Consider the following 25,107-nt stretch of genomic DNA (forward strand, 5'->3'; position numbering starts at 1 on the left):
TCACATCCTCCAGGGCAGCTGTCCCACCAGACCTCACAGTTCTCCTGGGGAGGTTGGCCCTAAGAGAGGTAAGCAGATGGCCATCTCTACTATACCTGTTTACAAAGACGATTCAACATGGGTTGATGTAGAGAAGAAGAAGACAAAATAGAAGGGAAGATTAAGTGCATGAAGCCTCTGAAAAGAAGGATCGATGAAATCTAAGCTCTTCCAATACGTTTTTTGAGGGGGGAGGGAGTCTGTGCTGGGTGTTCATTGCTGCCCATGGGCTTGCAGCAAGCTCTTGTTGGGGCCTGCTCTTCATTGTTGTGCACAGGCTTCTCATTACAGTGACTTCTCTTGCTGCAGAGCATGGGCTCTAGGGCTTAAGGACTTCAGTAGTTGAGGCTTCTGGGCTCTAGAGCATGGCCTCAGTAGCTGTGGCACATGGGCTTCTTGGCAGCATGTGGGATCTTCCCAGGTCAGGGATCGAATCCATGTTGCCTGCGTTGGCAGATGGATTCTTTATCACTGACCCACAAGGGAAGATCTCCAACAGAGTTTGGGGGTGAGTTCTAGGACTTACCAACATTGTTTCTGCCCATTTCAAACCAGGGACCTTTTGCATGTTAGGTGAACATGATGAGGGCTTCCCTGGTGGCTCAGAAAGTAAAGAATCTGTCCACAGTGCAAGAGACCCAGGTTTGATCCCTGGGTCAGGAAGATCCTCTGGAAAAGGAAATGGCTACTCACTCCATTATTTTTGCCTGAAGAATTCCATGGGCAAAGGCAGGCTACAGTCCATGGGGTCACAAAGTGTCAGACATGACTGAGCAACTAACATATATGGGCATATTTTCATAATCAATTCTACTTTCAAATAAAATTTATGATCTAACTAAATATGACAAAGATATGTGACATCTCTAACTGAGGTCCACTGAACCACTACTAAAAATAACCTAATAAAAGAAGAAAGGTAACCTATATCCACTTATAAAAAATTTAATTTAATAAGTGATTTTGATATGACCCAGCAATCCTCCTCCTAGGTTTATATACCCAAGAGCCGTTCACACATAGATCTGCCAAAAGGCATATACAAGGATGTTCTGAGCAGCTTTATTCATAACAACTCCAAACTGGAAACAACCCACATGTCCAGAGAACGGATAAGTAAACTGTGCTATATCCAGTCTCTCTCCTGCTCCCCTAGCCCCTCAGCCAATATGAGAAAACAACCATCTGCAGCCCTGAAGACAGTAGCAGTCCACATTGGAATCCATGTGGGAACCAGCCATGCTGGCACCCTGATCTCTGACTTCTGGCCTCCAGAACTCAGCCCCGTTTTGTGAAGATGATGCACAGGAGCCCAAGACCAAATGCTGGGGCGGCTGAATAGTACAGCTAGAAAGGAGCGAGAGTTGGTCTCCCAAGCCCGGCTCTTCCTTCTGAGGATAGACCGGGTGGCTGGAACAGATGAGATCTTGTCACTTGCAAGCCCATCAGAAGGGCTCCTACAGACCTGATGCCCAAGGTGAGTGGACTCTTACGTGCTCCTTCCCCACTTGGGGTCTCTGCTCTAACCAGAATCACCTCTTTCCTGTATCAGCGGTGAATTCCCTCTAGCTTTCCCTTAGAAGCCTTCCCCAAGACCAAAAAAGAACAGATGTAACCTCAGCACTTTCTATATTTTCTTTAGTTAAAATACCTATGATCCTGTATGGTAACTATTTATCCCTTAATCATTGCTCTTATGTATACTATAAACACACTAAAGAAAATAAATGTTTCTTACAAAAAAAAAAAAAAAGATTGTGCTATATCCATATCAGTTCAGTTCAGTTCAGTTGCTCAGTCGTGTCCGACACTTTGTGACCCCATGAATCGCAGCACGTCAAGGCCTCCTTGTCCATCACCAACTCCCAGAATTCACTCAGACTCATGTCCATCGAGTCAGTGATGCCATCCAGCCATCTCATCCTCGGTCATCCCCTTCTGCCCCCAATCCGTCCCAGCATCAGAGTCTTTTCCAATGAGTCAACTCTTTGCATGAAGTGGCCAAAGTACTGGAGCTTCAGCTTTAGCATCATTCCTTCCAAAGAAATCCCAGGGCTGATCTCCTTCAGAATGGACTGGTTGGGTCTCCTTGCAGTCCAAGGGACTTTGAAGAGTCTTCTCCAACACCACAGTTCAAAAGCATCAATTCTTCGGCACTCAGCCTTCTTCACAGTCCAACTCTCACATCTATACATGACCACTGGAAAAACCATGTAGTGGGATACAATTCAGCAAGAAAGGCTACAAACCACTCCCAACAACACAGAAGAATTTCACAGACATTATGCTGAACAACAGACACAAAAGAGTGTGTATTGTATAATTTCACTGTATAACATTCAAGGACAGGTGTCCAGAATGATTTCTCCAGGTGGAGAACCAAAGGTTGGCTGGAAGGAGAACAAGGAACTTTCAAGATGCTTGTCCTAGATACATGCTATGTCTTGATCTGAGTGGTGGTGACAGAGGTGTGCACATGTTTAAACATGGAACAGCACGCTTCAGATTGGTGCATTTTATGCTCGTCACTATTTGCATGTTACATCTCAATAAAAAAGAAAAGTAGATTTTACATCCATTTAGTGCCTAGGAAAATTCCCCTAGTGACATAAGTTTCCCTTATGTTAAAAAAAGAGAAGTTGTACCAGGCAGAGATTGAATATCACATCAGAATCAGCTGGGAAAACCAACGGGTGAAATCAACAGATGCTTCCTCTGTGGATCTGGCCCCTCCTGAAGTCTCAACAAGGGGCTCAGTCCCACCTTTTCTGCTTTCCACTTTCACATTTTCCTTTCTGCAGCTTGTGACAGAATGAATTGTATCTCCAAGATTCATATACTGTAACCCTTATTCCCCAATATGAATGGATTTGGAGATAGTCTTTAAAGATATAGTTAAGGTTAAATGAGGTTATTGAGGTGGCTTGAGTTAACCAGACTGGTGTTCTTCTCCCCTCTCTCCCTAACTGCACTGAGCGGCAATCTTAGTCCCTTTACCAGGGATTGAACCTGTGCCCCCTGCACTGGAAGTGAGAAGGCTTAACCACTGGACCACCAGGGAAGCCCCCTAACTGGTGTTCTTATATGAGGAGATTAGGACACAGATACACAGAAGAGAGCGCATGAAGATGCAGGGAGAAGACGGCCAATGGAAGCCAAGGAGAGAGACCTTAGAAGAAATTAACCCTGCCAACACCTTGATCTCAGACATCTAGTCTACAGAATGTAAGAAAATGAAATTTCTGTTGTTTAAGGCACACAATCAGTGGTGCTTTGTTCTGGCACCCAAGCAAATGACTAGACATTCTTCCCCTGGTTAAGACAACTGACATCCCCTCTTCTTTCTTCCTGCCAGCTGTGGTGGCTTCACCTCAGCAGCCTTAACTTTATTCCTAACCTGTGTCCAGACCTCAGTGCCAGAGGGTGCTTGGCATTCTGGACCCAGGACACACTCCAAGGGCAAACCATGGTAGACAAACCCTGGAAGCCCACGCCCCAATTTCTGAGAGAGGAAAAAAGAAAATGTAGAGAGAGGGAGGGATGGAGTCTAACAGCTGACAGTAACTCATGCAACATATCAGTCTTCTTAGCTTCAAGCTTCTCCCCAGATGAAGTGACTGCTTTGTCCAATTTGGACATTTTTTCTTTAAATGAAAGAAGTGGGAGATGGAGCAGGTGAGGTCCAGAGCATCAAGGAACTGTGTTTCTAAAATTTTTTAATGTTTACAATTTTATTGTATTTAAGTCTCAAAAAACCATGTGGGTTTTTGAATTTATTTTGGTTGTTTCTTTTGTTTTATGTTAGCCTTGTTAAAACCATGACAGAATGATGTGTACTCCCAAGAAGATAGGGTAGATATAATCTATTCTTTTTGTTAATACAACTAGAAAGCCTGGATGTTTCATATAAAAACCATGAAAGATGGAAAGAAAAGGGTGGATCAGCTAGAGACCTGGGAGTATAAAGAATGATACAGTGGTGAGTTCCGGGGTTTTCTTTTTGCTTCATGTATCCCAGATGTGAGCTGAAGAGGCAGGCAGCTGGGAAATACCAAGGGACACAGATAAGAGAAAGTCCCAAGTGAAGGCAGTCTTCTCCACGCCCTCTCTAATATCTCTCTATGCCTTTTCTATGCCCTCTCCATAACCTCTGTATGCCCTCTCTAACCTCTCATGTCCTCTTTATGGCCTCTGTATGCCCTCTCTATCTTCTATGACCTCTCTATGCCCTTTCTATGGTCTCTCTATGCCCTCTTCATGCCCTCTCTATGATTTCTCTAAGCCTTCTCCATGATCTCTGTATGCCCTCTCTATGCCCTTTCATGCCCTCTTTATGATCTCTCATGCCCTCTCTATGTCCTCTCTATCTTCTATGACCTCTTTATATCTTCTCTACAACCTCTCTATGCCCACTCCATGCTCTCTTTATGCCCTCTCTAGCCAACAAAACAGGGACAGGACCTCTTGGAATGGCAGGTTATTTTAGATAATAACTGTTCTACTCCAGTCAAACACCACAGGAAAAACTGTGGCCCTACTCATGCCAGAAAAAGCCAAGTAAGGAACCTAGACTTTCATCTTTACAGGCTTTAAAGAGGTACCCCTCCCCTACGTACTTCCCTATCCTGCATGGGGGTGATGTCAGAGATAATTGAGTAGGGAGCAGGGACTTCACCCCACTGGTAATAGTAACATGACTCAACAGTAAAATACACATTTACGCATGTGCCTACAGAACGGGTATAATGGACCATATTGGAGCCATGGTAGAATCAAATTAGAAATCATTAACACAGAGTTACTTCCCTTGTGGCTCAGCTGGTAAAGAATCTGCCAGAAAATCTCCAAGCACTTGGAAATTAAATAGTGGGTTACTATGTTTTCTCAGGGGATTGGCCCTTCCACGATTGTATAATCCCTTTTGTCTGTCTCTGATAATTTTCCTTGCTTTGAAGTCTCCTTTTTCTGATATTAATATAACCACTCCTACTTTCCTTTGAGTAATCTTTGCATGATGTATCTATTTTCCATCTTTCTGCTTCCAACCTACTTATATGATTACCTCTGAAGTGGATTTTTTTGTAGATAGCATATATTAGGATCATATTTTTTAGTTTGCTCAGCCAATCTCTGTCTTTTAATTGGTGTATTTAGACCATTACAAGCACTGAATATTTTCCACATATGACTGGGAACAGGGCAAGAATGTCCACACCCACTACTCTAATTCAAGATAATGCTATGAGTACTAGCTGTGAGGTAGACAAGATTTTTAAGGAGATAAAAGACAAACGCATCAGAAAGGGAGAAATGAAACTGTCCCACTTTGTTAGATGGTATGATTTTCTACACAGGAAATCCCAAGTACATACCTCAAAGCCCCTAGAATTAGTGAGCTACGAAGATCACAGGATATAAAATAAACATACAAAAGCCAATTGACACTAAGGTTAAAATATGCTACCATTGATAGTTACTTAAAAAATGAAATGCTTGGGTGTAAACCTAGCAAACCATGTTTAGGAGCTGTATGCTGAAAACATAATGCTGAGGAGACACATCTCATGGGTAAGAAGACTCAAATAGCAGGGATATCAATTCTTCCCAAATTGATGTACAGGTTTAAAGCAATTGATATTAAAATCCCAGCAAGAGTGTTTTGTAGATATAGCCAAAATATTATTCCAAAATGTATATGAATTAGAATAGCTTTAAAAAATTTAAGAAGAGTAAAGTGAAAAAAAAGTCTGTCTATATAATTCTAAGACTTATTATGAAATATGTAATACTACATAATAAGTAATCAAAACTGTATGGTATTGACAGGGGAAAAGATACATACATCAATGGGATCAAATAGAGAACCCAGAAATAGACTTACAGAAATACGCTCAACTGACTTTTGAGAATGATGCAAAACCAATTCAGTGGAATAAAGATAGCCATCTTTAACAAATGTGCTAAAGCACATCCATTCATAGGCAAAAAAAAAAAAGTTATCTAAACCTTGGTCTCACACCTTATACAAAGGATAACTCAAAATTGTCCACAGACTCAAATGTAAAAATATGAAACTTTTAGGAAAAAAATAAGAGAAAATGTTTGCAATTTAGAGCTAAGCAAAGACTTCTTCAGTTCAGTTGAGTCGCTCAGTCATGTCCGACTCTTTGAGACCCCATGAATCGCAGCACGCCAGGCCTCCCTGTATATCACCAACTCCCAGAGTTTGCTCAAACTCATGTCCATCGAGTTGGTGATGCCATCTACCCATCTCATCCTCTGTTGTCCCCTTCTCCTCCTGCCCCCAGTCCCTCCCACCATCAGGGTCTTTTGCAATGAGTCAACTCTTTGCATGAGGTGGCCAAAGTACTGGAGTTTCAGCTTCAGCATCAGTCCTTCCAATGAACACCCAGGACTGATCTCCTTTAGGATGGACTGGCTGGATCTCCTTGCAGTCCAAGGGACTCTCAAGAGTCTTCTCCAACACCACAGTTCAAAAGCATCAGTTCTTCGGTGCTCAGCTTTCTTCACAGTCCAACTCTCACATCCATATATGACTACTGGAAAAACCATAGTCTTTATGGTTTTTAAAGACAGACCTTTATTGGCAAAGTAATGTCTCTACTTTTTAATATGCTATCTACATTGCTCATAACTTTCCTTCCAAGGAGTAAGCATCTTTTAATTTCATGACTGCAATCACCATCTGCAGTGATTTTGGACCCCCTCAAAATAAAGTCCCCCATTGTTTCCCCATCTATTTGCCATGAAGTGATGGGACTGGATGCCATGATCTTAGTTTTCTGAATGTTGAGCTTTAAGCCAACTTTTTACTCTCCACTTTCATTTTCATCAAGAGGCTTTTTAGTTCCTCTTCACTTTCTGCCATAAGGGTGGTGTCATCTGCATATCTGAGGTTATTGGCATTTCTCCCAACAATCTTGATTCCAGCTTGTGTTTCTTCCAGTCCAGCGTTTTCATGATGTACTCTGCATAGAAGTTAAATAAGCAGGGTGACAATATACAGCCTTGACGTACTCCTTTTCCCATTTGGAACCAGTATGTTGCTCCATGTCCAGTTCTAACTGTTGCTTCCTGACCTGCATACAGATTTCTCAAGAGGCAGGTCAGGGGGTCTGTATTCCCATCTCTTGAAGAATTTTCCACAGTTTATTCTGATCCACACAGTCAAAGGCTTTGGCATAGTCAATAAAGCAGAAATAGATGTTTTTCTGGAACTCTCTTGATTTTTCAATGATCCAATAGATGTTGGCAATTTGATCTCTGGTTCCTCTGCCTTTTCTAAAACTAGCTGAATATCTGGAAGTTCACAGTTCACGTATTGCTGAAGCCTGGCTTGGAGAATTTTGAGCATTACTTTACTAGCGTGTGAGACGAGTGCAATTGTGTGGTAGTTTGAGCATTCTTTGGCATTGCCTTTCTTTGGGATTGGAATGAAAACTGATCTTTTCCAGTCCTGTGGCCACTGCTGAGTTTTCCAAATTTGCTGGCATATTGAGTGCAGCACTTTCACAGCATTATCTTTCAGGATTTGAAACAGCTCAACTGGAATTCCATCACCTCCACTAGCTTTGTTCGTAGTGATGCTTTCTAAGGCCCACTTGACTTCACATTCCAGGATGTCTGGCTCTCGGTGAGTGATCATACCATTGTGATTATCTGGGTCATGAAGATCTTTTTTGTACAGTTCTTTTGTGTATTCTTGCCACCTCTTCTTAATATCTTTTGCTTCTGTTAGGTCTATACCATTTCTGTCCTTTATCGAGCCCATCTTTGCATGAAAGACTTCTTAGATGACATCAAAAGAACAATCTATAAAAGAAAAATGGATGAATTTGGACTTAGTCAAAATTTAAAACTTCTGCATTACAAAAGACTAAAGTCACAGACAATGAGAAAATATTTGAAAACCATATATCCAACCAAGGACTAGTATCTAGAATATATAAGTGAAGTGAAGTCACTCAGTCGTGTCCGACTCTGCGACCCCGTGGACAGTAGCCTACCAGACTCCGAGATCCATGGGATTTTTCCAGGCAAGGATACTGGAGTGGGCTGCCATTTCCTTCTCCAGGGGATCTTCCCAACCCAGGGATCGAACCTGGGTCTTCTGCATTGCAGACAGATGCTTTACAGTCTGAGCCACTAGAGTGATCCTAAAATATATATAATATAATATATATATATAGAATATATAAAGTACTCTCAAAATTCAACAGTTAAAAAAATTGATTAGAAAATGAGCAAAAGACATGAAGAGATATTTCATAAAGAGATATAAAGATGACAGATAAGCACATAAGAAGATGTTCCACATCTTTAGCCGCTGGGCAAGTAAAAATTGAAACCACCAGGAGCTATCACGTCTATCAGGATGCCAAGGATGCAGATATATTGGTGAGAATACTGCTGGGAATATAAAATGGTACAGCCACTTTGAAAACCAGTTTGTCAATTTCTTTGAAAAACTAAACCTGTAGCTACCATATGACTCAGCAACTGCACTCCTGGGCATTTGTCCCAGAGAAATGAAACTTATGTTCACATAAAAAACCTGGCCACAAACTTTTATAGCAGCTTTATTCATAATAGCCACAAACTGGAAACAACCTAGATGCCCTTTAGTGAGCAAATTGTTGAACCAACTCTGGTACCTTCTTGCCATGGACTACTACTCAGTACTAAAAAACAGAACTAACCTTAATATATACAGCAGCCTAGATGAATCATTAAAGAATTAAGCTGAGTGAAAAAAGACAATCCTATATATATATCCTATATATCCTATACCATATATGAAATATATGAATATATTTAACATTAGGGCTTCCTAAGTGGCACTAGGGGTAAAGAACTTGTCTGCCAAGGCAGGAGTCATAAGAGACGTGGGTTTGGTCCTTGGATCAGGAAGATCTCTTGGAAGAGGGCATGGCAACCCTTTCCAACATGCAGAGAGGAGCCTGGTGGGCTATAGTCCATGGGGTCGCAAAGATTCGGACATGACTGAAGCAACTTAGTATGCACTCATATATAACATAACTGAAATGACAAAAGTGTAGAATGGAAAACAGTAATGGGTTACAATGGCTCAGGAGGGAGGGAAGTGAATTTGGAATATGAAACATCAACCCAAGGGATTCTTGTATTGATGGAACTATTCTGTACCTTGACTGTGCCAGTATCAGTGTCCTGGCTGTGATACTCTTACTATAGTTTCATAGAATGTTACCACTCGGGGAAACTGGGTGCAAGGTACTCTGGATCTCTCTGTATTGCATCTTTCTTCCTTTTCTTTTTGGCCACACTGTGCTGGGGGGTGGGGTGCATGTGGGACTGGTCTTAGTTTCCTGACCAGGGGTCAGTCCTTGCACTGAGAGCCTGGAGTCTTAGTCACTAGACCACCAGGGAAGTCCCTCTGTATTGTCTCTTACAACTACATGTGATTCTGCAGTCATTGCAAAACAAAAAACTTAATTTAAAAAATGAGAAAGAAAACAGTCAGTACAAGGAAAATAATTCTCAATATAGACTCTGGTTCAGCTTACTATTTATGATCCTGGTGTATTTTATGACCACGGTCTTTCTAAGAGTTTAGTTTGTACTGACTCAATATGGAAAGGAAAGGGATAAAACAGCAACATAAGGAATAAGACATCAGCAGAGGGAATCTGTTTGGCTAATGTAAACTTGCTGCTCACCAGCAGCTGACCCTTCAATGAGAAATGGAACATAACTCTTGGTGGTACTCAAAGTCTATCCAGATGAGGTCCTCCCAGCTGTGTGCTGGCTTCTCTCTGTAAACATTCAATGAAGGAGAAGCTGACAAGGGTCCTGTCTTTATGAGCCCTGTGCATCTGATTCCCAGAAAGAAGGGGAGTGTGGCATGAACAGATTTCAAGATTTGAAAAGACTGTCCTTTAGACAAACATCGGGTCTATCTTTGCTTCTTTAAATGACGGAAGAAGATCGTCTTTGATTTCTGCCTAGTTTCATGGCACCATCAGTCCACAGATGGGGTGGAGTGAGATGAGCGCACATGCAGAATGGCTGCTTCTTTCTGCCCAGAGGCAGAGGAAGTGCAGCCCACCTAGCGTGGGGCATCAGAGGGACATGACACTGGGAAGGACACAGGGGGTGACCAGCACAGCCCCTACTTCTGTGATGCTGGTTCCAATTATGGAGATGCTCCCTTCTCACCCTGCAAGGCTGCGCATGACCTACCTCTTTCCCATTCCTACCTTTCACACTGCCAAGAGGGAAGAAGGTGGATCAGAAAGTGAAAGTGCTCAGTCATGTCCAACTCTTTTGTGACCCCATGGACTGTAGTCCACCAGGCTCCTCTGTCCATGGGGATTCTCCAGGCAAGAACACTGAAGTGGATTGCCATTGCCTTCTCCAAAATGGGAGAGATTCTGCTATCAGCGCACAGCATCTGACCCCTGACCTCCAGCTTCAGTGCAGGATACCTGAAACAAGGCATAGATAAGTCACACATAATACCTCTTAAATGTTTCCCCAAATTGCATGCCCCATACATGGAGGAGAGGAAATACAAACCCCCAGGGGATGCAAGGCTGCAGCCTGAGACAATCCATGACATGCTAAAAATTTCCTTGAGATTTCATGTTTGCATAAAACTCCATACCATACCTGTTTTTATGATTGTAAAAAAATGATTTGTTGAATTACTCACCATCCAGCAACCTGAACTTTCAGAGACATGGTCATACTCAACTCTCAGCTTTGGACGTAGAGGTCATGTCGTGCTGGAGCTGAGGGTCTGCACTCAGGAACCAGACTGCCTGGAGGCAAGTCCAGCCTCCACCTCTGGCAGACTGGATGACCTTGGGCAAGTCCCTCTGTGTCTCAGTTCCCTTATTTATATTATGGGAATTATAGCAATGCCTACTTCATGGCTTGTTGAGAAGATTAAGAGTTAATATGCATTGGGACCTCCCTAGGGGTCTAGTAGTTAAGACTCCATGCTTCCAATGCAGGGGGCATGAGTTCATTTCATCTCTGGTTAGGGAATGAAGATCTCACATGCCACATGGCAAAAAAAAAAAAAGGTAAGTTAATTAAAACATCTAGAAAGAAAAGAGTTAATATGCATCAAACACTTGTGTGTTTGTGTGTTGGTTGCTCAGTTGTGTCTGTGACCCCATGGAACTAGCCTGCCAGGATTCTTTGTCCATGGAATTCTCCAGACAAGAATACCGGAATGGGTAGCCATTCCCTTCTCCAGGGAATCTTCCCAACTGAGGGATCAAACTCAAGTCTCCTGTATTGCAGGCAGATTCTTAACCATCTGAACCACCAGGGAAGCTTGGTACACATGCTCAATAAACATTAGATGGTTTCCTTATGAGTTACTCTCTGGCATTTCACATCAGCTCACAGATCCCACTTAAAAGCAGTTTATATAGCACAGCAGAGATAAAAGGTTAAAAAAATTGCAAGGTAAAAAATCTGAAAAATTATTCCTACCTCAGGATAGTGAATTTAGACACAAAGCAATACGTTTTTGTGGTGTTGGCAGGAATGTCTGGGCATAGACTGGTCCTGTGGTCACTTTAAAGTGAGGGTTCTGAATCCATTCGGTGATCAAACCCTCCTCCCTCTTTTCACCAAGCTGCCGAAGGATCTGTGCTCTGTGAAACACCGAATAGTATAAATGAGAGCACTCAGAGCTCAGGCCCTGCAGTTCTGCACATCAACACTGCGTACTCCCCTTTTTAATAAATGGGTGAATGCTGCATTTCAGCAACAGTGACACTATCCATGTCCTCCACGGCGGCTACTTAGTTGGCTGCGCTCAGGAAGTCTGAAAGGCTGTGGAGAACGTTAACAGGCCTCCAGTGAGGCCTTTCGTGGCAGCTCTTAGTCAAATGTGGGGCAGCAAGAAGCTTCTGAAGCTGGCCCAAGCTAAACACAGGATTTGTCACACGCATGGCAATGACATAAAACTGGTGTGTGACGGTGCCCCTGGGTTTCCTGAAATGCGAGACTCCAGTCCAACCCTGAGTACTGGGGGCAGTTGCTCTGGCTGGTTACCTTTTCATCAAAGATCCTTAGAAGCCAGAATCCTTTGTGCTGCGCAAGAACAGTCACCAGCTGTTTTCTGTTTCCACCGAGGGCGGGACAGGAGGAAATAAAATGGATCAAACAGTACAGACAGGATTTAGCTTAGACACAAGAGAAAACATCCTGACTGGGAGAACCCCTGAACAGTCAAGAAGAGCTATAGGGGAATCATAGAGTCCTCTTCTTTGAATATCCTTTTTAAAAAAGCTGCAACGTGGATGGAGGGGGAGAAGACACTCTCTGAATCAGTGACCAGCAGCCAACATTCCTAAAAGAGGGGGATAATTTTTTACCAACTCCTTATTTTCTGAAATATTGATGGAGAATGAAAGGCCCTCTGGATTAAATGGTGCACAAAACACTCCTGTAATTGTGGTTAATGGCCTTCTATCTTAAACGGTTGTTGTTTAGATACTCAGTCACATCCGACTCTTTGTGACCCCATGGACTGTAGCCCACCAGGCGCCTCTGTCCATGGAATTCTCCAGGCAAGAATACTGGAGTGGGTTGCCATCCCCTTCTCCAGGGGAATCTTTTTGACCCGGGGAATCAAACCAGGGTCTTCTGCATTGCAGGCAGATTTTTTACCATCTGAGCCACTAGGAACCATGCTGTGAATTGCTAGTGTGAGAATTAGAAGACGGTCAAGATTCCCTCCACACTTATCATTCTCTGATCCTGGGATGCCTTTATCTCCCCCAAAATCACATCCTCTGTCTTCAAGAGAAACTCAGAGAGTCCTCAAGGTGAGGCATCATGACATGGTTAAGCTTGTAATGAAGTCACTGAAGGATACAAGCATTGAAACACCATGGGGGTCGAACAGTTACTAGGAACATAAACAGAGCATATATAATTTCAAAAAATAATGAAGAATTTCAAAAAATTTTGAAAAAACTTTATGGAGAATTTCTCTCATTTCATCGTCACAACAATGCTTCAATATCCTCATTCTAGGAAGCCATGTGCAGAAACCGTTTTGGCCCTTGGGATCTTACTTACACCAAGAGCCTAGGAATCCTCACAGGTCCCAGCTGGTAACGGGAGCACTTGGGTGTGCAGTCACTGTGACCCCTGGGGCTTTGCTCCACGAGTTTCTGTTTTTTCTTGAGTCACCCCTCCCTTGGTTCTCTTGTGGCTTGTCTCTTGCACTGAGCCTGTGGCATGAGCCTGTTTAACAGTCATAACTAGGAGAGACCAAAGAGCCCCAGGGATGAGGGGAAGGAGGGAGAGGCTTAGATCAGCTCAGTTCTGAAAACTGGAAGAGAAGGCAGTTGAAAGAGTAAGATCCCAAGGGCCAAAACTCTTGCTGCCTCACCTGGTTCCCACGCCTCCCCAGACCACCACCCTCCTCGCTGATTCAGGAAAAAAACCTTTTAGTCTTTGTCAACACAGTGCTCTAGGCAGTGGGACTGGCAGTGAACATGAAACATTTTCTTCGCTCCACCTACCTAACACAGAGCTGGTTTTCTTTTAAGACATCTCAAACCCATTTGTACCTCAGACATAACATTTATCATAGCAGAACCACCCAACTGGTAAATTAAAATGACAATAGCAAAGGCATGATCAGCTGATCACACACAGCCCTGCTGAACCACCCACCACTTCCTTGGGACTTAGTGCAACCCTTGCTAATGCTCTGAAGCGTTCTTTTAAGTGCACCCCTTTTGCTGCCTGGCCAATTCATGATAGAGCTAGAAGTAAACACCTGTGAAAAGAGAAGAGGCTGCTGGAGAGGGCCCCAGGGGTCTTGGCCTCAAGCCGGGAGTACTGGGTGCTACTCCTAACCCAGGCTGGGAAAGGAGTGGAGCCTTTGAGTGGAGCCTTCACTCCTGGCTCGCTCCAGGGGTCTGACCCAGCTTTTCAGACATGGTGTCCACCTTTTCAATTAAAGCACCTTCAGCCCCAGTGAAACTACACTCCAGCCACCTTTTCCCTCCCCACCTCAAGGAAGAAAAGAGAAGTCTGAAGAACCAAAGAAAGCCTACCCACAGGAAATAACTGCATATCAAAAGCACTGGAAATTGGTGTGCAGAATGGCTTTGCAGAAAGAGTTTGCAGAAGTAACTGAGAAGTAATTCTAGACATTGAAGAGGAAATGTTTCTGAAGAATGAAGAGTCTAGAGGGAGAGAATGCAGAGACAAAAAAAAAGGGCTTGGTGACAACCTTTGGTCACAGCAGATGGAACAGGAGTCTCTCTTTAACTGATGTGACCTGGATGCTAATACCATTTCTTAGGGGGACAAAGCAGGACAGTTGTGCTTGTTGTTGGCCTTTCAACTATTTCCCCTCAAGGAAAGAGGTTAATAAAGCAGTTATGGGTAGGTTTGAGTTTTTCTTTTTCTCTTTTGAAGTGGCTAGTGAGCTATCCTTGCTCCATGTAGGGATTTAATTCCAAGTTCACCTCAGATGAAGTCTAGAATGGTAACAATATAGCTTTTCAGGAAAAGAAAAATTTTTTCACCCTGAGGATATGTTTAAATAGATCTACAGCAAAAGAAAAGATGATGTGGGAAGAGAAGAGCTGCCATGACTGACAAAATACTAAAAGTCAGGGGAAAAAAAGAGAGAGAGGGACTTGAGAAAGACAGATGCAAGAACCTGTAAAAAGACCATGAAAGATCATGAAAGAAGAAGGAAAATGAACAGAATCATGGAGAATGCCTGAACATCAGGACCCACCATCTGTTTATTCCATCTTTTATCTCTCCCATTTGGCAAGGCTGAATCTAAGAGAATTCAGGTAATAAAATAGTCAAACACTTGCTTCACTACACAGTAGAAGCTGTCATATCGTCATTATCAACACTGTCAGCTATAATCAGATGCCAGCTTGCTAATATGGCCCACACTTTCTGCCATGATAACATCAAGAGATGAGAAAAGGAAAAATCCCCAGAGAAATGACAGGAGATGCTGCTGGGCTAGTTCTTGCCTGACTCTGTTGAAAGGCAGTGATGGTGAAACTAAGTCTCCCTAAAAACGAGCTCCCTTGCTGAGTTTATGACTAACCACTCTATTAAAAACTGTATTTCCATTCTTGTCTTGCCCCTGTTCCCCTCAGGATTGCAGAGTATCGAAAAAAAAAAAAAAAAAGCAGGGGGTAGGCAGTGTAAAACTGAACAGGACCTTGTAGGGCCCTCCCAGGTACAAAAGACCCTCCACGTCCCCTGTTGTTGTTGTTGTTGTTGTTTTTTTTTTTTTTTTGTAGACAAAGGCTATAATCTCCTATGCCTTCCTTGAGTTGCAAAGAGCAGACTTAAGCAGTTACTATTTAGGGAAGTGAGAGAATGAAGAAACAAGGGAAAGCAGTCAAGCAAGAAAAGTAATGACCGTTTAACCAATGGTTCAGAGATAAAACAAGAGCTTTAGTTCTTCCTAAATAAATATACGTAACAATCTGACACATATCTCTGAGTTATTCTGAACAAACTAAGATGTCCCCCTTCCAACCCAGGTAGGAAATTGTTGCTATTACCTGCTGCCCACAAGCACATAGACTCCAGACTGGTTGGAACCAAAAGTCTGAAGATTAAGATTTCCAAGATATCATGCTGTTACCTCACAACCAACCAATCAGAAGAAAGTCCAAGAGCTGTAATCCTCACCCAAAACGTTGCCTTTAAAAACCCTTCCCCTGAAATCTGTTAGGGAGCTTGGGTCTTTTGAGCATGAGCTGCCCATTCCCCTTGCTTGGCACCCTGCAATAAATGTTGTACTCTCCTTCACCGCCACCCAGTGTCAGTAGATTGGCTTTGCTGCACAGCAGGCAAGCAGACCCAAGTTCAGTTCAGTAACAGTTTAATGGAGAACTACCTAGAGTTTAGGGAGAGACTCAAAGATAGCTCCACATCTCAAGAGAAAACCACCTTTTGGTACCATCTCTGTGACTTGTAAGTAGGTTTCTATTTTGAAGCACTGGATTTTCAGATAAGTAAAATGTTAACTTGCAAAAGTAGTCTGACCATCCATCAAGCAACTTTCATAGGTTCAGTAGGAGTTCATTAGGAGAAGAAAGCCAGTAAAGAGGGTCTTGACATGGTCTGGGGACTCCAAGAATGTAAAAGATCTATATTCTAAGTAATGTTTGGCTCCTGAGTGAAAGAAGGAACAGTTTGAGGGTTCTGGGGAAAAGAGAGAACACTGACAGGCAATAAACCTGAGTTTCTGACATTTATACAGGAGGCTTTTACATCCTTCATGTATACAAAGATTCTGAAGAAAGATGAGTTTTCCACTGTTAATTTCTTACTCTATCTATAACAAATAATTAATGAGAAAGAAAACCTGCATAAACAAAATTTCTTTTAAACTAACCCATTAAAGAGAGAATTGTACATTTAATTGCTGCACACTAACAAAATAATATACATTAAAGGGAAAGATAAGGGGGGAAAAAAGGAGGGAGAGGGAGAGATTCTAGATAAAGAGCCGTGTTTCCTACCAAAAGAAGTATGCAAACAAAATAGACTGGGCAAAAGACACTAAAGGAAAAGAGAAGGAAGCTAAACAATGACTTTATTGATTTAAGACATGTGGATTTCATTAGAAAAGCTGAATGCATAAAAATGGGTTGTGATATCTGAACCGAGGCAAGGAGCAAAATTAGGTCACAGAGCTCCTCGGACAAAAGGAATGATGAATCTTTATTAGGTAATTGGACTCAGAGGTAGGAGGAAAAAAATAACTCTTTTCCTCCCTAACCCCACTTTGGATAGTTTTTAAGCCTTCAAAGGTAAATCTACATGTTGAACTAAAATGGCAAATCCCAGAGCCCCACTTTTTGATACAGCATCTGCACTGCCAAAGAATCTCTGAGCCAGAAACTGGAGATTCCTGGGGAAAAACACTCATGCTGATATGGAAATAAATAATGTAGAGATCAAAGTAACACTTGTAAGATGCCCCAGTGGCCCCAATGCAAAGCTTCAGCTGAATTTGAAAGTAATAAAGTAGCAATAATAATATTTTTTCACTTGGATAGACATTTTCCTCTGAAGAGCTCATAACCCATGGTAGCTTATATAAAGCTGATATGGTATTCATATGGGAGCCTCATTGTAATAATAATGGACAAGAAACAACAAACACCAAATGGTTTAAATAAGAAATTATGTACTTCAATAAATATTTACATAGAGAGTATGATGGGAATGTTTTTTTTTTTATAAACCTCTTAATTTAATTTTGACCCTTTGACTTGGCAGGCCAGTTCAGTTCAGTTCAGTCGCTCAGTCGTGTCCGACTCTTTGCGACCCCATGAATCGCAGCACGCCAGGCCTCCCTGTCCATCACCAACTCCCGGAGATCACTCATACTCACATCCATCGAGTCAGTGATGTCATTCAGCCATCTCATCCTCTGTCATCCCCTTCTCCTCCTGCCCCCAATCCCTCCCAGCATCAGAGTCTTTTCCAATGAGTCAACTCTTCACATGAAGTGGCGAAAGTACTGGAATTTCAGCTTTAGCATCATTCCTTCCAAAGAAATCCCAGGGCTGATCTCCTTCAGAATGGACCAGTTGGATCTCCTTGCAGTCCAAGGGACTCTCAGGAGTCTTCTCCAACACCACAGTTCAAAAGCATCAATTCTTCAGTGCTCAGTCTTCTTCACAGTCCAACTCTCACATCCATACATGACCACTGGAAAAACCAGAGCCTTGACTAGACGGACATTTGTTGGCAAAGTAATGTCTCTGCTTTTCAATATGCTATCTAGGTTGGTCATAACTTTCCTTCCAAGGAGTAAGCGTCTTTTAATGTCATGGCTGCAGTCACCATCTGCCGTGAAGATGTGGTCCATCGTGTCACAGAGTGGGACATGACTGTGCGACTAACATTTTCTTTCATTGGATATAGGACTCCTCCTGGATGTAAGCTACAATACTTGCTCTTTGCAAGAGCTCAGATTGCAAGGTTGCAAGAATTGCGCCTTTCCTTGGATGTAGATGAAAACAATAGCTCTGCCAGAACCCAGGATAGAACCAGGGACCTTTAGATCTTCAGTCTAACACAAGGCAAAAGTTTTAATTATGAGAAATGGTCTTTTTAAAGTCTTATAGCTTTCTTTCTGCTCTCTTCCTTCCATACATTCCTTTTCCTAGAAATGTCTCACTTTTATCTGTGACCTTGCTGCCTCTTCCTGCTTCCCACCAAGAAGTAGGATCCCATAAGCTGGCCCTTCCCTAGAATGCTTGTGTATCTGATCTCTTCAGGATCTTGTTCCCTTGGGACCAGCCCCAGGGAAGGGCTCCTCCCATCAACCTACACAGGAAGAAGCTATTGGCCAAGTGTTTGATCCCTGTCAGATAATGTGCTGTGCTTTACTGTCTTAAGTCACTTCAGTCATGTACAATTATTTGCAAACCCACGGACTGTAGCTGACCAGGCTCCTCTTTCCATGGAATTCTCCAGGAAAGAATATTGGAGGGGGTAGTCACTCCTTTCTCCAGTGGATCTTTCCAACCCAGAGATCAAACCCAGGTCTCCTGTATTGCAGGTAGATTCTTTACCATCTGAGCCACGAGGGAATCAGATAATACTTACACTCAAATAATTGCCTTAGATGCATTTCAGTATACAATATTATAAGTTGAGCTAAATAACTATGGATGAATTTATTGTCTGAAAAAAATTTAATAGCCTGTTACATTTTAGAGGAGTAAATGGGTATTTAGAGCACGTGATCCTGCCAAATTCTTTGAAACTACACCAACAGATACAACATGTAACCAGCCTGTTCCCAAGGATTCAAGACTTACTGAGACAAGTATAACTTGCATTGCGAGGCTGCTGTGTGGTGTGAGGGAGGGACATAGACACCCGGAGCTGGAAGGTTCCTCCCTGCGTAGGGACCTGTGGGCAGGCACACAGAATAGTGCCTTTGACTATGTTTTGAAGAAGGGTCAGATTTCAGTAGGTGGGTTGGGAAGGATAAAGGCACACCAAAAAGTTTGAGCAAAGCTAAGAAGAGTCTTCACAGGAGCTTGTTCCTCAGACAGCCCTCAGGGCTATATCAGAGCTGCAGGCCTGGATGGTGCAGAGAAGGAAAGGAGAGCTCCAGCATCCAGTCAGCCCACCTCCCACCCCCAATCCCTCACAGCCTCCCTGCTGGCTAGCGTAGTCCAGGCTGTCACTCAAAGGATTCCTGAGAGGGGACTGGGAAAAGAAAGGACTGGGAAAGCATGTTGGGATTCCCATGTGACAGAGCCCAGATGCCAAGCCAAAGAGTTCGGACTTAATTCCAAGGATATTAAGGAGCCTCAGAAGCACAGTAAATAAACTTTTCAGACTCACCTGTGTAAATGTATGTGACTGTGTGGGTACACATCTGTGCCTAGGTGTGAGTGTCAGCTTATGTATATATGTGGGTCTCTGTGTGTGTCTGTGGATGTGTATGGGTGTGTGTGAATATGTCTACCTATGTCTGTATGTGTGTGCATATGCCTAGATGTGTGGGCGTGTGTGGGTGCAATATGTCTGGATGTACATGTAAATGTGTGAGTATGAATGTTGTGTGGGTATGTGTAGGAGTGTGTGAAGGGCGTTGGGGAGAACTGTGATCCTGATGGGCTACTCAGAGTGGAGGGAGTGCTGAGCTTCACGCAGGAGGCGCTTGATGGGCTCTGATATGAACCAATCACCTCCCCTGAGGCTGGACAGAGCCCAGCTTTGAGAATGAAGGCTGCCAACCCCAGAGGCCCCTGCTGCCCTGGTCAGGAGCCCTGGCATGATCCTCTGTGACATCACCAGACCATCAGTGAGGGATAGTGGTCAGTAAAGGATCAGTGCCCTCCCGCTATGTGCTTCATCCCCTAGTGAAATGTATGCCTTCCCTTCCTCATCGTTGTCTCTTCTTCATGCCCTATTTTTTTTTAAATTTCATATATATATATATGTGTGTGTGTATGTGTGTGTGTGCACATATATAACTTTAAAAACATAGATTCCAAGGAAGACATGTGTTGTAGGGTTTTATTTGGATCCTCTTCTTCAAGCTGTCACTCATTAACAATGTGACCTTGAACAAGTGACATCACTCATTCCTCCATTCTACAAATGTTTTCCTAATATATACCTGGCACTGGTTTTGGGGGCTCCAAAATCACTGCAGATGGTGACTGCAGCCATGAAATTAAAAGACACTTACTCCTTGGAAGAAAAGTTATGACCAACCTAGATAGCATATTCAAAAGCAGAGACATTACTTTGCCGACTAAGGTCTGTCTAGTCAAGGCTCTGGTTTTTCCTGTGGTCATGTATGGATGTGAGAGTTGGACTGTGAAGAAGGCTGAGCGCCGAAGAATTGATGCTTTTGAACTGTGGTGTTGGAGAAGACTCTTGAGAGTCCCTTGGACTGCAAGGAGATCCAACCGGTCCATTCTGAAGGAGATCAACCCTGGGATTTCTTTGGAAGGAATGATGCTAAAGCTGAAGCTCCAGTACTTTGGCCACCTCATGCGAAGAGTTGATTCATTGGAAAAGACTCTGATGCTGGGAGGGATTGGGGGCAAGAGGAGAAGGGGACGACCCAGGATGAGATGGCTGGATGGCATCACTGACTCGATGGATATGAGTCTGAGTGAACTGTGGGAGTTGGTGATGGACAGGGAGGCCTGGCGTGCTGCGATTCACGGGGTCGCAAAGTATCGGACACAACTAAGCGACTGAACTGAACTGAATTCTGCTTCTTTACTAAAGTGACTTTTACAAACAAAACAAGGGTAGGGCTTCCTGTCTAGCAGGGGAGCTAGACGTTAAAAAAAATCATACAAATCTATAACTATACACTGGGAAAAATGTGGAATAAAACGTAAAGAATGTTATGAGAGGGTGTATTGGGGGCCTTATTTTCCTTCAGAGAAATAGGAGGATGCTTCCTAATGTTAATCAAAGGTATTGGCACTGAGCCAGTGGGGTTGCTGTGAAGATTAAACAGGTTTGTGCGTGTACCACAGTGCCAGATAAGACAGTGCTTCCTATTATATTGGGTTGGCCAAAATGTTTGTTTGTGTTTTCCATAAGCTCTTACAGAAAAATCTAAAGTTTTTGACGAATCCAATATTATTGTGGTAGAGGCAGAACATTTAAGAAGTGTCCTCTTGGCTCAGGTTCAGGACATGGGAGGAAGGACATTGCCTGCCAATGGCTTCTCCCCTAAACAGAAGGAAGGTTGACCCCAGCAGGGCTGGCCAAAGTAGCTGAGCTGTGACACACACAGGGCCACAGAACCATCACTCAGAAGGAGAGCTGATCCTGGGAAGAGGCTCAAGGGCAAACCACTTACAGGCCCCCAGTGCCAGGAGGGAGCTGTCACCACGAAGTCTCCTGGTTTCCAGGCCAGACCCTGCTCCAACCTCACTTTCCCACCGATACGCAGCACCATCTTGAAGTACGGAGGTGAAACGCGTGTGACCAAATCTGATCCAAGCAAACTGTTCTAAATTAAAAGTATTTCTCAGGTCAGTTCTCAGCTTCTGACCTGTTCAAAGAAGTTGAACCCAACTTTCCCATTAGTAATCAACTAGTAACAAGTGGATATTCTGTATTCAAAAAATCACTAAGAGATTACTATTAAAGAGAATCCTAGGAAGGCTTTGTTTGCTGTGTTGTTGTTTGTTTTATTTTTTAATATAAATTTGTTTATTTTAATTGGAGGTTAATTACTTTACAATATTGTGTTGGTTTTACCATACATTGACATGAGTCTGCCATGGGTGTGCATGTGTTCCCCATCCTGAACTCCCTCCCTCCTCCCTCCTCATACCATCCCTCTGGGTCATCCCAGTGCACCAGTCCTGAGCATCCTGTATCATGCATCAAACCTGGACTGGTGATTCATTTCACCTATGATCATATACATGCTTCAATGTCATTCTCCCAAATCATCCCACCCTCGCCCTCTCCCACAGAGTCCAAAAGACTGTTCTGTACATCTGTGTCTCTTTTGCTGTCTCGCATACAGGGTTATCATTACCATCTTTCCAAATTCCATATATATGCATTATTATACTGTATTGGTGTTTTTCTTTCTGGCTTACTTCACTCTGTATAATAGGCTCCAGTTTCATCTACCTCATTAGAACTGATTCAAATGTATTCTTTTTAATGGCTGAGTAATACTCCATTGTATATATGTACCACAGCTTTCTTATCCATTCATCTGCTGATGGACACCTAGGTTGCTTTCATGTCCTGGCTATTATAAACAGTGCTGCGATGAACATTTGGGGTACACGTGTCTCTTTCAGTTCTGGTTTCCTTGCTGTGTATGCCCAGAAGTGGGATTGCTGGGTTGTATGGCAGCTCTATTTCCAGTTTTTTAAGGAATCTCCATACTGTTCTCCATAGTGGCTATACTAGTTTGCATTCCCACCAACAGTGTAAGAGGGTTCCCTTTTCTCCACACCCTCTCCAGCATTTATTGCTATTTTTTAATTGTGGTAAAACATACGTAACATAAAATTGAACATTTTGACCCATTTTTGGAGCATAGTTCAATCCCATTAAGTGCATTCACACTGTTAAGTAACCATCGCCACCCTCTATCACTAGAACTCCTTTCACCTTGCAGAACTGATGCTTTGCACCCCTTAAACTACATCACCGACTCGATGGACATGAGTTTGAGCAAGCTCCAGGAGTTGGTGATGGACAGGGAAGCCTGGCATGCTACAGCCCCCAGGGTGATGTTGAAGCTGAAACTCCAATATTTTGGCCACCTGATGTGAAGAGCTGACTCCTTTGAAAAGACCCTGATGTTGGGAAAGATTGAAGGCAGGAGAAGGGGACGACAGAGGATGAGATGGTTGGATGGCATCACCAACTCAATGGACATGAGTTTGGGTAAACCCTGGGAGTTGGTGATGGACAGGGAGGCCTGGCATGCTGCAGTTCATGGGGTTGCAAAGAGTCGCACACGACTGAGCAACTGAACTGAACTGAACTGAACCTTGTTCTTCACTCTCCTCCCCACTCCCATCTAATTTTTGCCTTTTGAACTTGATCCTCTAGGCACCTCATGTAACTGGAATCAGGCAGTATGTGTCTGGCTTACTTGACTTAACATAAGGTCCTCATTGTTTTTAGCAGCTTACATATGTCTCTGAGCCTAGGAAACAGGTTAAATTGGGAGTACATCTGGCTAGAGAGGTATCACAGCCAATGTGATGAGTGGGCAACCGAGGCAGACTGCCTGGTGTGAAGCCTGGATCCAACATTATGAAGCTGTGTGATTTGGGGGTGAGTCATTTATACTCTGTGTCCCCTAGGTTTCCTTAAATTTAAAATGGAAATAATGACAGTGCACATTCATGGGCTATTGTGAGGATCAGATAAGCTAATGAATGTAAAACACAGCAATGCCTGGCATAGAGTCTGCTCTGGACAAATGTTAATACAGTTTAAAATAAAGGACATACATGGATATATGTCTAAACCTAAAATTATAAAGTTAATATTCTCATGAAACGTATAATTTAAACTAATTATTACAAAGAAACTAAAAAAAAATGTCGACTCTCAGAAAGAATGCCTTATATTCATTTGGATATTAAACATGAATTTTCTATTTGAGACACAGAAAAGTTTGTTAAATATAGCAGCCCCCAGTCATAAGAAAAAATGAGATAAAAAGATATTGGAAAGGTTTATAAAAGATATGCCCCAAACCACAACCTGACAGACATCACAACCAAAAGGGTGAGCATTCAAGAAGTAGAAAGTAAAACTTAAAACACCAAGTGATGAAGCAAAATAACCCACTATTGCTAATGTTTAGAGGTTGAGTGAACTCTCAAAGGGAGGGGGAGAAAAAACACTATTATTGCATATATTTATGAAAGAAATTTCCCCTTTATTGAGTGAAGAAGTGGCTGTTTTTCTTTGAAAAGCTCATTTTATAGATTCTAAAAAACCAAAAGCTCTCTTTGAATGTAGATATGGCAAATGGAATTTCTTAACTTTCTCAACCCAGTTTTTGTTTTCTCATCAGAGGTCATCCCTGTGGCTTGTGGCTTAACAACGAAAACACACCTTCTAGAGTCCTGTCATCTGCCCTCCTAGGACTTCTGAAGGGGAGCCAAGCTGCCCCATTGGTGGGACAGTGGCTTGCCCATATCATAACTGCTGAGGTTTGCATCATCTCCTCAAATGGTCACAGACTAGCTTTTCTTCCCCCATCCCTTTTATTCATTTGGCACGCAATGAACCTTGGGATAGACCAAAAAACCTAATGTAGTTTACTGTGGAAACATGGAGAGCGCCATATGAGTCAGGTCATGGGTTTAAACATGGGACTGTCAGAGGTCAGGTCCATCCCAGGTCTGAAATCAAGTGGTTCTTCACTTACAGCAGGGCTATAAGGACAAAGAATTAAATTGCTTTGACCCTACAGTGCCCATTTCAGAAATATGGCTTTCTTTAAGAGAGTATACTTACAATTCTCTTAAGTTTTTATTTGGTTCTTTTTTTGTGCTGTACTGGCCCAGTTAGAGTCTTAAAGGGTTTTTCTGAAATGTTTCCTCAGGAAACACATGGAATGCACTCTGACAAGGAAGCCCACATTCCCGCTATTTATTGAGGCTCTTCATTTTCACCCATCAAGTATCTCAGGCCATTACACAAATGCTTTATTTACCAGTAAAGACTCAAGACTTCAGACTCAGGAAAAGGAAAGTGGAATCCCCGTAAAAGGGAAAATGTTAAATTAATTTTATTTTTAAAAGCAGGTTTTCAAGGGCCCTAGAAAATTCCCCTAGAGTTGTTTCAATAGAAAGAAAACACAGTACGCGTCAGGGTATGAAAACAGGAAAGGGGTGCGAGGGTAGCCGCTGTTTGATCATCTCAATCAAGGGGAAATTTGTCTGAGGTAAACAGTTCTCAGAAATAGCTATCATTTCATGAACTTGATTTTTAAAACGGTTGTGGTATCCTCTCAGTCAGGCCTGGACTGAAAGTCCA

The 25,107-nt window shown here is 42.8% G+C and overlaps 1 long non-coding RNA gene across 1 annotated transcript; it reads right to left on the bottom strand.

Annotated features, from left to right (window-relative positions):
• Window positions 1-968: 968 nt before the first annotated feature.
• LOC132660257 (uncharacterized) lies at window positions 969-11,707 on the bottom strand. Its single transcript, XR_009601665.1, has 3 exons — window positions 11,548-11,707; window positions 10,299-10,526; window positions 969-7,872 (listed from the first exon to the last, which is right to left on the bottom strand). It is a non-coding gene; the product is annotated as an uncharacterized LOC132660257 (long non-coding RNA).
• Window positions 11,708-25,107: the final 13,400 nt, after the last annotated feature.

This window comes from Ovis aries, chromosome 8, assembly GCF_016772045.2.
Source record: "Ovis aries strain OAR_USU_Benz2616 breed Rambouillet chromosome 8, ARS-UI_Ramb_v3.0, whole genome shotgun sequence".
Taxonomy (NCBI): Eukaryota; Metazoa; Chordata; class Mammalia; order Artiodactyla; family Bovidae; genus Ovis; species Ovis aries.